This window comes from Microtus ochrogaster, chromosome 21 (genome assembly GCF_000317375.1).
Source record: "Microtus ochrogaster isolate Prairie Vole_2 chromosome 21, MicOch1.0, whole genome shotgun sequence".
Taxonomy (NCBI): Eukaryota; Metazoa; Chordata; class Mammalia; order Rodentia; family Cricetidae; genus Microtus; species Microtus ochrogaster.
This window is the reverse complement of record NC_022022.1, coordinates 30,693,236-30,709,165: the sequence shown is the minus strand read 5'-3', so window position 1 is coordinate 30,709,165 and position 15,930 is coordinate 30,693,236. Positions and strand designations below refer to the sequence as shown.

The 15,930-nt window shown below is 39.7% G+C and overlaps 1 pseudogene; it reads right to left on the bottom strand.

The window, feature by feature from the left end:
• Window positions 1-735: 735 nt before the first annotated feature.
• On the bottom strand, window positions 736-10,635 carry LOC101981015 (annotated as a pseudogene).
• Between the last annotated feature and the right edge of the window lie 5,295 nt (window positions 10,636-15,930).

Below are 15,930 nucleotides of genomic sequence, written 5' to 3'. Positions count from 1 at the left end.
ATTGCTTATCAATCTTGTGTTTTAATCTTTCACCACAATGTGTCAGGAGTAAATGTAGCAGAATTTGTAAGAACTATTTACTGACACCCACAGATTTAAATACCACCTATTCTTTGCTCTCCCTGGTAATGCAGTAGATGGATTTCCGTGCCTCCTTCATTTGAGACACATACTCTGACAGGGAGGTCATCTCATCTTTGGACTGAGAGGTGTGCTAGTGGAGAAGCTCAGAGAGGCACTGACAGTGTTCTCCATGGGTTTAAATGCTTTAAATTCTTGGACAACACATCACAAAATCTCTTGTAGTTCTCTTTGTATTCAGCCAACTCAGTGAAGATTCATGGCACTTTTTCACAATGTTTCATCAGATGACTTTCGGGATCTTGTTCTGCTGGAGCCTATCTTGGGAGATATTCAGGGGCAAATCCTCAGAGTCCACTGTTCTAAGGATAATGTTGAGGTTTTCAGGTATCAACTAATCACAACTGCCCAAGGTGAACACATGGCAGATTTCTAGCTTGATGTTGTTCTTCTTATTCTTTTGTGTGTGTGTGTGTGTGTGTGTGTGTGTGTGTGTGTGTGTGTGTGTGTGTGTGGTTTTTCAAGACAGGGTTTCTCTGTGGTTTTGGAGCCTGTCCTGGAACTAGCTCTTGTAGACCAGGTTGGTCTCGAACTCACAGAGATCCGCCTGCCTCTGCCTCCCGAGTGCTGGGATTAAAGGCATGCGCCGGAAGCTCACCAAGGAATGAAGAGCAATGCCCTGAATTCCAACTGATTTAGTACAGAAAATGTTTGATTACCAAGTAGTCTTCCCAAACATTGGGAAAGCACTTATAGAATTCACCAACCATATTCTTCTTGAGTGATAGCATCCAAATTTTACATACAAATAGCCTTATTCTTATTCAGCTCTTCCTGATAAATGTATTTCTCTTTAATCTTCATTTTTCTGTTCCCTACTTTGCCACTGTCATCCTCTTTATCTGATCCTACATCCCCAGCCTTAGGCTTCTCCTTGTCATCCTTATCTTCCTCATCTTTCTCCCCTTTCCTTCCTCTACCTCATCATCCCTGATGTCTCTTGTTCTTTCTCCAAATAGAAGGGAATATCATAGCCTGTGAACTGTGTTTCTTCACCACTTCCCTGACCGCCCCCCCCCCCCGAGTATTTTTTTCTGATATTCTTTGAGGCGAAGGATCACTTTGGTACTCTGGCTAATGGGTTCACCATGGTGTGCATGAACTGTTAAGGGTCCACCAGTAGAAGACTCCCATGCATCCTGCACATCATCATTGTGTTTTGTGATCACTACTGCTTCCTCTGCCTCTAGGTAGGCTGATAGAACCTAACAACACACTGTACAATCATGGAGATGTCTGCACCAGCCTGGAAAGCCTCCATGAACACTTATTTTTATTTTTTTTTTTGCCAGACAATGGTTTCTAAGTTATTTATGAAGTTGGCCTCGGTCATACCATACGGTCCTGGGGGTTAGAGATGATGTCTATTTTAACTCTTTACCAATGTCTAACTTGGAACAGTTTGTCAGGTTCTCCTAGTTAATCTTTTCCAGCATCAGAAGCATTAGAGAGAAACTTTTAAAGAAAAATTTCCTTGTATGAATAAAGAGTATTGAAGGTGTGAGACATGAGCAATTTCTGCCTGAAAGGAGAAATTTCCTCCTGTATGTACTTCCTCGGGAATCTTGCCAGGTTAGCCTAATAGTAGAACAGAGCAGGGTGGGTCCAGACAAGGTCTGACTAGCAACTCGTACACCGAACCTAGACTGTGTGGGAGAGACTCAAGAGAGCTATTCTCTTCCTTTCTGGGTTCACGACAAGGGTCAGGGTCACAGTTCTAGGAAGTCCCCCCCCTTCCACACACACCCACATAATCATAGTTGGTTACACCACTGCCTGAAGCACCCTATCTTCACTCTGCTTCCTGTTGAAGCTCTCGCCCAGCCACTTCTCTTTATTCCAACGCTCGCAATTTGTTTACTCTTGATTGTTTATAATACAAATTGATTATTTATAACACAATCTCCTCTGACAATCATATTACATGTAAGGTGACACTATATAATCATTTGATAATTTTTTTTCTCTATAGAATTCTCTGCAGAAGCATAGAATACATAGAAGGAAACTGTTTTGTTGGTAAAAGCTGTGTCTTTCCATTCCTCTATTCCCGGGACCTAGTATTACACCTCACATATAGAATCATCCTTTTAAAATCAATTTGTGGATGATGAATATAGTGTTCTGATTATCAGTCGTATAAAGGACCAAAGCTGATAGATTCTGATAGCAAGAAACTCTTTTCCATTTCCATTTCAGACAATATTCTTTTCAGAGGGAGAGGGGACAGAGGAGCTGACTTTGATTAAAGATGTGCTTGACCCTGAGAAATGAAAACAACACAAAGGAAGTTTCCCTGAAGTATATTTTTATGAAATCATGTCAAAGTCTGAACTTATGTAAGACTTATAGTCCCCTCGTTCTCCATCCTCTCAGTCTGCGTCCCTTTCTCTCTGTGTGTCTATATCATCAAATAAATGGTGCCCAAATTATGATTAGTTGCCAAAACACTTCATCGTTATTTTAGATACTAAGGAAAACATTATTCTATGCTGGCTAGAGGGAGTGGAACAGACAGTCTAATTAAATCAATAATTTGGGGGTGGAAGTATAAGCAAATTACCACAGCTCACAAATCAAACCAAAAGAACTTGAAGGAAAACTGGAACATTTTAGGCTTCTTGATACTCAAATATTTTATAGAGTTGGTTGCTACAACTTTGATCTGCTCATCTTGTATTTTTCCATCAACCTTACTTTTACTTAGTGTCCGGGCAGGGGTATGGAGCCACAGGTAGAATTAGTGATATGAGCCACAGTAAAAGCAGAAACATGGTTATTCCACAAGCCATGCTCAACTAACTGAAAAAAAAAAAAGTCTGGCTCTCTCTGTGCACCAGAGCACAGTGCAAGTACACAGGATCAACAGAGCTGCCCCATAGAGTCTCAGCAAATTCATCACAAAGGAAATCAAATGTGCGTGCATATGCTTATTTAGAAAAATATGGGCAGATTTTTCTTATTAATACATCACCCCAACCCACAATTCATCACTATTAATGTGTTTTCTGTATCTAATGTGAAGATTACTCAATATGGTGACTAAAATTAACACAATTTTTTAAAATTTTATCTTATGTTTGGAGATTACAACAGAAAATCAGTCCCATTGAGCTAAAAGTCAAAGTGGCATGGGGAGAAAATAGATCCTTCTGGAAGTTCTGGGAAAAATCCACGTTTCTTGCTTTTTTTGAAGCTTTCCCAGGCTACCTGTATTCTATAGCTCAAGTCTCCCTTTTCCCTCCAATCTGTTTCCTTAGTTCATCCCTCTGACTCTGCTCTTTTTCTCTCTCTCTCTCTCTCTCTCTCTCTCTCTCTCTCCACACACACACACACACACACACACACACACACACACATATATATATATATTTATATTCCAGCCTGGCTATATTTTGCCCTGCTATAGGCTGAAGTAGCTTCTTTTATTAACCAATGGTAGTAAAACATATTCACAGCATACAGAGGAGAATCCCACATTATATATTCCTATGTCAAGTTGCTTATTTTGATTCCATCATCTGTGGAAGCAATATCTGTATAAAATCAAGAATTAGTATGTAGATATCTTTGGGGTACATTACACAGACTAATATTACAGAATATTGTTAAATATGAGGAAGGTTAAGGAAAGGAAAACAGAAACCAACTAATGACAAAAAGTACAATTGTTGAAAAAAATTCCTTCACTTTCCCGATGTTTCCTGACAACCCAGTTTTGACCTAGCAAATAAGAAGCACAATAATGCCCAGATGAGGAATAATCTAATTTAAGGTCTCAAAAAGCCAGGCACATTATGGAAGAAGAAAGTTCTGCAATTAATAAGTGACCAGGAAGATGTAACTGATTTCACTTTTACAATAAGCTGTTGCTTTAGGAAGGAACTGGTTTCGTTTTAAGTGCATGGAGTCTACAAGTAGAAATAAACCCAACAGCACGAGAGAAAGCATCCATTCTGTAAAGGCACGGGGAATGAGCCATGGCAACTGCTACAGGGCAATAGCAAATAGCCATCCAATCCCTGCAACACGGTGTCAGTGTGAGGCCCTTGTACTCCCCAGAGATGGGGGTAACGATACCGAGGCCTTCATTTTGCTGCTGGAGGAAAGAATTCGCTGCAAGGGAAGAAGTCAATGAATCCAGGCGCTTGATATATTGAGAAACAAGGAACCGGCTGTGGCTAACACTTTTGTCATTCTGCAGCAGCGGTAAAAATCAGAAACTTGCGATTACACACTGCTGGTGGCCTTCTAACTGAAAATGCCTCTCACCGTGAGAGCTACTAAGTGCCTCTTCCCTGAGAATAAATGTGACCCAAGTGATAAACCAGCATTTCAGACACTTGTCTCTTTTTAAGGAGACAATATTGCAGGGGTGGGGCGGGTGTCAAGTTTGGTTACTCAGAAATAAGACCAGAAGGGGGAGAAAGCTTTCTTACTCTACAGTATGTTTTTGTAAATGGGTAGGCAAAGTTAGAATACAGGTGAGATTTAGAACATGCATGCAGATGCACACATGCCTGCAGGTGTGTTGTTTGTGTGTAGTATCAATAAAATAGTGTCAAAGTAGGATGAATTGTGCATGTACTTAATGCTATTGTTAAGTATAAATAAGTTTTCTAGGGCCATATCGCTATGGAAGGTGGCCAGAAAACATGAGCAGGTTTGCAAGACACTGGTCTTCCCTAGCTACAGTGTATTTCTCTCTCTGGGCTCAATAATCCACTAAAATATGTTGTATGGAAAATATCAAAAGGAAAATTCCAAAGAAGGGGAGAAAGAGACTATGTAAATTTTATCATAATATATTACCATAATCCTTCTATGTGCCACTAGTTAGCATTGTTAATCATTTACCAGCCTAATTTATCAATTCAATTAGGTATGTATAAGAACTAAAAAAAAGCAGATATAAGATTTTGTACGATATGTTTTCTAACAGAAGTTTTAGAATTTATTTTCATGAATAAGAGGAACTACTAATATATACATAATCTTGCATATGGTGTCTATGCAATCTTTAGAAATGGCCTTTGATGATCTTCTAAGAAATGAAGGATTAGAAAAAGTAAGCTTTGGAGCTACTTCTAGGACTGAATTCCATTCCAACTCCATCCTGTAAAAGTTTTAAAACCCAAATTCTTTGTTTAATGAGGTTAAAGTACCATTATTTTGAGACCAAGTGGCATTAACATCAGTAAACCTTCACGTTGTAATTAGCATATGGGATATTTTAAACCACGATGTGTTATCATCAAGCAAAACCAGAGCCATCATTACCAGCCATAGAGAAAAGATTTTTATCTGATTAAACCAGTAAGTTCTGCATTACATTATACATACATACACACATACCTCTGAAGAACTGGACACTTAGTGTGCAGAAAAAGCAAGAGTTTTAAGTTGGTCAAAGTCACTATTAGAAATATACACAGAAGCCAGGCGGTGGTGGTGCACGCCCTTAATCCCAGCTCTCTGAAGGCAGAGGCAGGCAGATCTCTGAGTTTGAGGCCAACCTGGTCTACAAGAGCTAGTTCTAGGACAAGCTCCAAAGATACAAAGATACAGAGAAACCCTATCTCGAAAAACCAAAAACAGAAAAAGAAAGAAAGAAAGAAAGAAAGAAAGAAAGAAAGAAAGAAAGAAAGAAAGAAAGAAAGACACACTGTAGCCAGTGTACCAGTGAAGATGATCTTCCTAACAAGTTCATTTAGGAAAATTTTGCAGTGACTTTCTTATGAGATGTCTACACTATCTTACACACAAATGTGTTTAGCTTTCCCCCACCTCCTTCCAATACCACTGCTAAAATCTATATTAAACTTTCTTTTAGCACAACCTACCCTTGCTTGCTTCCCTACAGAGACTTAATTTTTCTAACTACAATATTTCTGAAATATTGATTAAAAGGTTGTGTCCGCTTCAATTCAAACTCAGCATTGCTGAAGTTTCTGGGTCAATAATCTTTCATAGATGGTAACTCACTTGTCAACATGTTATTTCATGCACTGGATTAAATCGTTTTCCTTGTTCCAAATTTGGAAACCTAACTTATAATTATGAGCTATAAGAAATCATTGTTTAGGAGATAAAGGTATCTAATGCTTTCCAGAACTTTCTGACATTTCTTTTAATGAGTTTTACCCAGCATGCAGCAAAAAGGTAATAATACCTTTCTGTGATACTTAATAGATAAAGTGTTGCAAAAACACTGTAGAAGAGGGGTTCTAAGTCAGACTTTCTGGTTCTTTCTGAAGAATGAAAAGAGCGTGGGAAACTCTGTATCACCACCACACTTTCAAACTGACAGTCAAATTTTCTCCAACTTTGGTACCATTTTTGTTTAGTGTGTTTTAATGGTCATCGTTAGGGTCTGGGGTAACTCTTTTGGTAAAATTCTCAGTCTTTAAATCAAGCAAGAACACATTCACAATTCATGTTTGAGGAGAAGGGCAGAGTTGTTTAGATAGCTGTGTAACTTCTTTTTGACCTGGCCCATTTCTAAATTAGAGCAGAAGTAGGAGACATTTTTCATATGGGAATGAAAATCCGTCCACAACATGTGGACTTAGCCTGGTTTGGATAAAGTGAAATATTACCAGTTACATACCTTCACATCTCTCTGTTCCTCTATCTGTATTTATCCCTCAGTCAAGCAGTTTCCTTTCTAGAGGTATACTTCCGGTGTCCCTTTCTTACACGAAGAAGGGGCAACCCAGAATGTAGCAGGGGAAGCCAGAATGGGAGAAGAAAGGCAAGCTGCAGGTCACCTGAGTCTAAATGCAGACTGGAAGAGGGTATATGATAAGAACTTAAGAGAACTCTCTGAAACCCATGTAACATCAAGCCATAAGCAGTTTCACTTCCCCCAGCGAAGCCGTGCCGGGGCTACACTTCCGGAAACCTCGGGCCACAGTACCCAGGGTGGGAAGCAAGCTGCAGGGCCACAACCCAGCAGAGCTCAAGGTCTGCAGGGGAAGTTGCATGCAGGGACCCTGCTGCTGCAGTTCCCAGGCCTCTGGCTCCAACCACCAGCAATGCTTCATTTGGCTTCTGGCACTAGGGGCAGCAGCCAGGACCTGCTCACTGCTGGCCCATCACCTCCAGGTGGGTGGTCTTGCCTTTGCCAGGGCTGTGGGTGGAGGGTTCAAGATGAACCCGGGGCCCTGCTAAAATTAAGGGCCTCCAGTACAGTTTGTCCTGGAGCCACCAAGATCAGGGTATCTTTAAACCCAGAGTCTCGGTTTCCCTCACATCTAAAGGACATCTCTACCAAGCAGCTGCTTTGATGGATGGGAGTGGGAAACACCGCGGGTGGGGTGTGTACTTCCTATTCTAGCAGCTTTTAGCCCCTGCCTGCGCAACTTCTGATGAGCTAGAACTTTCCCGAGTGCTCAAGGCAGTGTCCAGACATTTCTAAAATCATTTTGCACATGGCCTTGAGGCTAGGTCTCATCTGAAATGTATATGAATGGAGCAAAATGCCTCGTCTGTTACATCGTTGCCTCTTCACCTGCCTCATGCTAATCTGAGCCTCCCTGGAGCCATGAGCTCCTAACTGAGAAAAGGGAAAGGGGTCACTTTGGCTGAGTATGTCTGTGAGTTTCTCCTTTCAAATGAACGTTAAGGTGGTGGCTTTGAGTTCCTTTTGGTTTTATTTTCAAACGCATTTGTGAGTCCTGTAATCAGCCTTAAAAAACTGTTAGCTTTGGAAAAGAAATTTCACGAGGATGTCCATTTTACAGGAAACGTTCCCGAGGAGATATGCAGCAGGAAAATACAGCCTGAAATTCTTTTTATGTACTAAGGAGGATTGAATTACTTGTAACATTTTTTTAGGTAGTATCATTTTTTTTTTGCTTCAGTTGCTTTAGGGTGTAATATACTTTTAATAAATGTGAACAGCTGCTTTTCAGTTAAAATGGAAAATGTATTTAAAATAGTAGACGATGGGCTGAGATGAGTTAGAGCCACTGGTGTGGGGACACCATGTCCTTTTACGTGCTAGACACTGACATTCTTCAGCACTCTATAGCTTGGGGTCTGTGGCAATGCAGCCTCTCCAAGGAAATACACAGAAACCATCACTTTTTGGACCCTGAGCAAGTGGCCACTTTCGTAATTTTAGTTTAACCATTGAGTTGGAAGCCTTTGGTTTCACTGCTCTTCAGCTTAATTCACGGAGACAGTGGTGATTCTGAGCAACAGGCTGATGTGATGCCCCTTCCATGTCCCGCGGAGCATTCTTGTTCCTCCGTCTCATTTTCCTCGTCTCTTTGCTCTTTCTCAATACAATATTTAGCGCTTGCTTCACTTACTTCCTTATGGATGTAAAAATTCCCCTGTATGGAACAGTATTTTGACATTAGCCCAGTCCCACTCCAATTGCGCACATAGTCTTTTAAGAAATCCGGTTTTCTTTTTATTAGCAAGCTTGTCATTATACAGTTTTGGAAGTGTACACAAGACACACAGACCAGTCTCGCCATCCACTTCCCCAACATCCCATCACACTTCCTCTATAAAGCTCACTTTCATATTCATGTCTATGGCTTTCATTTTTGTGACTCATGGATATTAACCCAACATGAGTTTGGAGCTACCCTTGGTGACTGGTAGGTCACTAGTGGGTACTCAATTCAAGAAAGAGATTTCCCATTTCCCAGAAGGAGGGTCACACAGGGCCCCTTTACTTCTTATCCTGTTTATTAAGTGGTGAGATCTTTCATACCATGGAGTTGACATTAACTTAGTGTGGTATGGGGGCTTAATTCATTCAGCAACTTCCTTTCTGAGGAAAAGCTGCTCTTCAGAGGGATGCATCCCATGGTCACACGGAAGTCATCTAGTCACCAGGGCATGAGCCACCATGTGTCTCCTCACTAGAGTTGTGTAGCAATAAGTATAAAGTGGTAACCATGTTTTGACACCCATGAAGACATGTCCTGTGATGACCACATCCTGACATCAGAGCCCTGTTCACCATTAAGTATCCACCTAGTCCTTCAGTGGCGGGTGGCAAGGTTTATTATCCAGCAGAGTACACACAATGTACAAATCATGGGAACTGGATTTAGAATGTGTCTTTCGATTTATGTTTAACTAGCTATGGTTTAACAGTGTCAGAAGGGGAGAAGGGGGATCCTTCCTCTGTTTCATTCTAAAGCTAATGCTTTTTAAAGGGTTGTTTTTTTTTTCTACTTTCTTTAGGAGCTATTCATTGAAGTCCAAATTATTTGTCCAATACTTTAAAAAGTTTTAGTTGGCGTTATTTGTTGTGGAAAAGAGAAAATCTTAAAGATTAGAAGCAATGTGTCTCCCCACCTGTCATGTGGTCAGTGCTTAGCCATGGCTTTTATGAAGCAAGGTTTCCTACATCTCTCCTCTAAATCCAGAGGATTTGTAGCTTTTCCTGCAACTATGATCTCGATCTGCCCTACTAAGCAAACCCCTGATTCTACTCTGGTGCTTGGCAAAGCTTGCTTTCTCTAGATTATCCGCAGGTTCTGATTTGGTCACTTTTGCTGAGAAATAAAGAAGGAAACCTCTTTAGACAGTTTTTACTTAAATGTGAAGTTATGCAGTAACGTGTAATTACTAGAGAGCCAGGCCTAAGCATGAGCGTGTCATGGGGTACTGGATGAGCAGAAGGAATTTTCTACTGCACATACGTTAGTGTGCACTGCCCACCTCTGGGGCCTCCAGATGCAGGCTCTCTCAGGCTTGTTTCCAGCTTCCTCACTTCCCTTCTGCGATCATCAACAATCTCTCAGTTGTTATCAAAAAGAAAAATCTTGGGAAACAGTAACACATATTTGGAAGGATTGTGGGTTTTTTTTTTTTTTTTGAGAATTAAAAGAGAAAATATAAGTGAAGTCCTTTTTAGGGTGCCATAGATGTTATTTTAATCCTTAGATTATTGTTTAATAGTCTTGCATTTACATATTTAAAAAGTAAGTTCTTCCTGGGTTTCATGGTACAGTCTGTTTAATACCAGCTAATGGTCGGCAAGGTAAGAAGCCAGCCTGGGCTACACAAACAGAGAAAGGAAAAAAAAAAGATAAAATTTATGTTGGGAAGCCTTTTTGTCTGGTTTGGAAGCCAACTTAATGACTAAGCAATTTGAGAACTGGAAAAATTAGAAGGCATGGCTTCCTGTGTGAGATACTGCTACATCTGTGGGGAAATGATGTGGTTAGAGCAATCCACAATGAGAAAACCAAGGGCGCATGGATGGAGAGAGTATGAAACTGAAGCAGTTTTCACAGAACTAAAACATGGAAGGAATTTAATAGGTCAAAGTGAGTGCACAATCTCCTTTCCTATCTCAGGGAGTTCCAGTTGTGCTAAGACACCATATAGGTAAAAGTAAGTGTCAAAAATTGTACAATATTTTAATTCCTCATAAATATTTTGAATTATTTAAAGAGGAATAAGCTGCTTTCTCAAAATACTTACTGCTGTTTTAAGAAGTTTTCGATCTAAGCCAGGCATGGTGACACGTGCCGTTTAATCGAGAACACAAGGAAGACAGACGGGCACATCGGTTTGAGTTCGGGGCTAGACTAGTCTATGCATTGACTTCCGGGCATGCTTAGGGCTTCACAGTGAGTTCCTGTATTTAAAAAAACAATCAAATCTAAAAGTAAGTAAGGAACATGGCATATGTGTCAGGAGGGCAGGGGTGGCTCAGTGGGTGAAGACACGTGCCAGCAAACCTGATGGCCTGAGTTTGCTATCTAGAACCCACATAGTGGAAGAATTGAAGAAGAGAACAGATTCCAGCAGGTTATCCTCTGGTCTTCATGTACATGAACCATGGCACAGGCACACAGTGTATATGCACAGAGACAGTGTAAGTATAAAACCAAAAAATAAAAAGATAATTGGAAGTAAGAAGTGCCATTCTGGCCAAACAAGAGTTATAGATGTTAACAGTTTACCTCATTGTTGCCTAAGTCTCTGAGTTGCATTTGTTATTTTATTACATTATTTGTAGGTCGACAAAGTATTACAGTGATTTTAAAAAATAACTGCGAAATAAGAATAGGGAGGGACAATATTTTCTAGGCATCCCTGTTAAAACACACGCTGTCCTTTGACGTCATATATAGTTAACTTCTAGATCCGTAAAGCGACATCTGTGTCTTACTGCAGACATTCAGATGATCCAGATGCTGAAATCTATCAGATACTGGATGGGACTGGCTGTGTCCTGTAGAGACAAACAATAAGCACCCTTAGACTTTCACACTACAGAAACCCCTTTGCTGGTTCCAACATCATATATGGAAATCTTACAGAAAAACCCCAAACCAAAAACCTTCCACAGTCATGACTAGTAATCCCTCAGCCTTCTAGCCTTCCCTGACCTTCACGTTTGTCTTCTGCATTAGAACAAGTTATATCTATGTGCTGTGTATCACAGCTTCCTTTCTCTTAAGCTCCTCTGCCATGTTTGTTTGCATATTAGCAGTTCCCTTGCTTGTTTTCTTATGTTCTGCGTGTTCTGAGCCAAAAAGTACAAGAACTGTTCTTGGGGGCTGGAGAGAGGGCTCAGTAGTTAAGAGCACTGTCTGCTCTTCCACAAGACCTGGGTTCAAATGCCTGTATTCACATAACAGCTCACGACTGCCTATAACTCCTGTGCCAGGGGATCTGATACCCTCACATACACATACATGTGGGCAAAATGCCAATGCACATAAAATAAAAATAAATAAATAAAAGAAAGAATTGTTCCTGACTAGGAATTCCATCTGCCCTCCTTTCCTCCTCTTCCCCTCCCTTTTTCCTTCTCCTTTCAATTGTTAGCTTCATCATTCTTTTCTTTCATCCCCTCTTTCTTCTCTTCTTTCCTCTTTATACACTCTGAAGACGAAGCTTTATTCTTTTCCCAAAGTCACTCTTATTCATTTTTATCTCATGTTCATAACTAACTTCCAGAGGAATAGAACAGTGTTAAGAAAGCTTGAAAAACTTGACCTCCTTTCAACATCTATTTTAAAGTCACATGACATGGAGATCATGTGACCTTGACCAGTATCAGGACACTAGCATCTACTTTGAACAATTCACATGGTTTAGTAAGACTACATTGTACCTTTTAAACCATTAAAATGAAACTGTTAAGCCCTAAGCTGCCATGCTTCTCAGGGCAGTGGAGAAGCACAGAAAGTGAATCCAAGGCACCAAGGATGCAGCCATTGACTCTCCTGTCACTGCCTTGCCAGAAGACTCTATAAGGTTTATGCATTTTTTTTAAAAAAATTGATCACATTTTCTTGGGTTTAAATGGACATAGCTTTAAATCTTTAGAGTTAATTAGTTTTTTTATAAAGTGAGGAAAGAGATATAAAAAAATTGTGATGGTGGTGAGATCTTATGGTATATGTTTTGACATTACTAGGGGAAAGAATCTCACACCAAATCTTGACACTCTGGTGCCTACAATATTGCTTCCCTCTCTCCTACAATGTTTCCTAGTCCTTAAGCACAAGAGTGTTTTGTAGATGCACTGTTGGTTATCTAGTGCCAAACAGTCATCCCTGAAAACATGGATACAAGAAATATTATACTGATATAAAAGGTTATGCTTAGAAATCTATGTATATAGATATATGTACATGTAATAACAATTAGTGAAAAAAGGCCATGAATTTGAAAGAGAGCAGAAAGTCATATATGGGAGGGTTTAGTGGGAGAAATTAAAGAGAGAAATTTTTCAAATAAACTGGAATTGCAAAAATTACACAAATAAACAGAAAGAAAAATAATTGTAATGGTAAGCCATGTTGATTAGACACAACCTGGAATCACCCAGGAAGAGTCTCATGAAGGGCTCATCTAAATTGGGTTGACCTGGGGAACTATCTGTAGGAAACTGTTGTGAGCGAATTGAGGTTGGAAAACTTGTCTATTGTGGGTGAACCCATACCCTAGGTATGAAGTTCTCAACTGTATAAGAGTAATTTAGCTGAGCCCCAGCAAGAGATCACTCATTTCCCTCTGCCCTTGATGTGACTGTTTGAAGTTCCCACTGTGACTTCCCCACAATGATGGACTTTAACCCAAGGTTAAAAACTGAAGTGAGCCTCTTCATATGCAAGTTACTTTGGTCAGGGTAGTTTGTTCATGCAACAAAAATAAAACTATAGCAAGAAAATTACAGGGCTCATGATATAGAAAACCAAAAGGTTCATGAGCCACTCACTCCAGTGGGAAGGACTGACAGCAGCTATTACTTCAAGGTTGAAGCTTGAATAATATTTGGGTTGAGATAGTGAGTGGCTGATCATCTTAAGATCATGGATATCATAAAGCTAGTTTAAGCTAAAGATAGAAAATTTAGGTAAATATGATACTTGTGCATATCAACATTTTATACTTGATTAATACTCAGGAGAGATAAACTTCAAAGGATTGAAAAGATATAGTTAGACTCATAATTCTAAAGGTTCCATTTATATATATTTAGATCAACTTCGTGTATCTTGTGATGGAATATCTGAATCACCAACTTCAAAACCTGAGGGTATTATAGAAGAAGGGGATGGAAAAAGAGGTCTATAGGATGGGGAAAGTACTAACCGTTGTTTCATCAGGATATCACATGGCCATCTTAGTCATGAGCACATAGCAGCTCTGACCATCTTTACAAGACATGAAAGGAAAAGGATTGGGAAAGGAAAAAGATTGGGAAGGGGCAAAGAGTGGGAAGGACTGGGATGTGGATAGAAGACAATGGGTGTGAGCGAATTGTGACAGCAGTACACTGTTTACAAGTAAATCCATCAGGAAATTTAAACACTGATACAATAGAAGGAAAGTAAAGGAGGTAGCTACTAGCGTCAATATGACTTAACCCAAACAGAAGTCTAAGATGACAGCTCTCGAGTCATCGCAAGCAATCAGACAGTGATGTCGCACTGCAGTCGGAAGACGGGACTGAAGAATGAACTATGAACGAGAAAATGGCAGTGGCTAATGGGGATTGCTCTTATAATACACAGAGAGGCTCAGGAAATGACTTTAGTACGGGGCATGGCCATGAGGAAAACATCTTATGGAAGCCTCGCGCAGTCCCCAGAACAGTTTCCTGCAGTTAATTTTTATTTACTTTGACTGATTGAACTGAAATATGACAACCACAGAAAACTGTTTGATCAACTCCTACTAATCCGCTCACAGGCAGTAGCTGAGTGAGATAATCACTCCAATATCCAGCTCAATGAATCCAGGTCCAACATGAAAGAAAAGTGGTATTTTTAAGATCAGTGTGACTCCAGTATTCCAAAACTGCTGGGACCCTGCCAGTGACAATCTTCCCTATGGAAACTTTCGGAAAGAATTCCATCAATTCCAGGACGAATCTATTCTGATGAATAGAATTTTTTGTATGTCTAAGTATTTTTGTTCCACTGTTGTCTTTCCATCTTTTATATTCTCCCATGATTCTGGAACTCCTTTTCCTCCGTTTCTACCTCTTTTTTTCTTTGGAGATTTTTGTGACATGGACCTTACTTGGGCACACTATTAAACTGCTCCATAGCTGCACTTGCTATGATAATCCAGGTTAGAGTCCACACACTGCCGTTTCTATTTCACCTGCTCACAGGCTTCGGCTCCTCACTGCATCTTTTCCCACCATGATCACTGGTTCAGAAGCTACAACTCTGAATAAATCTGCCCAACTGTATTTATTTTTTTGTTTCTAAATCCAGAGGCAAGTAATGTTGCCTTAAACCTCTTTTGGTGAAGTCAGTGATTGTATGTTTAGGTAAATCTTGTTACATGCTACAATAAGAAATGATTAAAAAACAGCACAAAATTATATTTCCTCAAAAGGAATCATATTGCAGTTCTCCTGTGACTGAATGATGTAACCTTATGTAGTCTGTACCTGCCCGTAGGTACAAACCTCTGCTGTGTTGCTCAACACCAGTCCCTGCACCTGTAGCCATTAAGAACTTGAAATCTGCCTTTCTTACGTTGGAATATGTCATAAATATTAAGTGAAAGCTGTCAAGGTAACACAAAGGTTCAGTCTCCTAGTAATTTTTATATCAGTTATATGTTGAAATCATGTTTTGAGTTTATTGGTTCACATAAACATACCATGCAATTTATCAAATTAATCTCCTGCCCGCCTTCTGTTTTGCTTTACATTAAAAAAGAAACTAAATCATTTTAAATGCTGATTAAGTCCTGTATTTATATTCATACGTTTGGGATGATTATAGTGAAGTATGTATGTATTTATGTTGATTCAAGTGTGGGATCTGCACATGCTTGTCTGAACACGGCAGTTTTTTTAAGAATGCGATTCTTTTATATCTGAAATGGTTACCACATATGTTATAGGAGCATCGTAACCAAATGCAACAATGTATGTAAACTCTCTGCAGCGTACAAAGCAGATGCTTAGCAAATAACAAGTATTTCTTTGGTCCTGGGATAGTGTTCAAGTCTGTTTTATTGAAAAGACTGTCTCCAGGCGGCCCATCTTCAGTACTTAGGGGTCATGTGCACATGTAACTGAGGACTGAGGTCCTTATATAAATTTTCTCATGTTCTCCTGATTAATTTTTCTTATTACCCTGTTGAACACAATAATTTCTTAAACATAGATAAATCAACTCTTCACTAAAATTAAGCTTAATGAAACCTATGATCTGCCACTGAAACATTGTGTAGAAAAGTAAATAGTGAATGTGTGAAGTTTTAATTTACTAATATTTAACACAATTTTTTTTTTTTTTGGTTTTTCGAGACAGGGTTTCTCTGTGG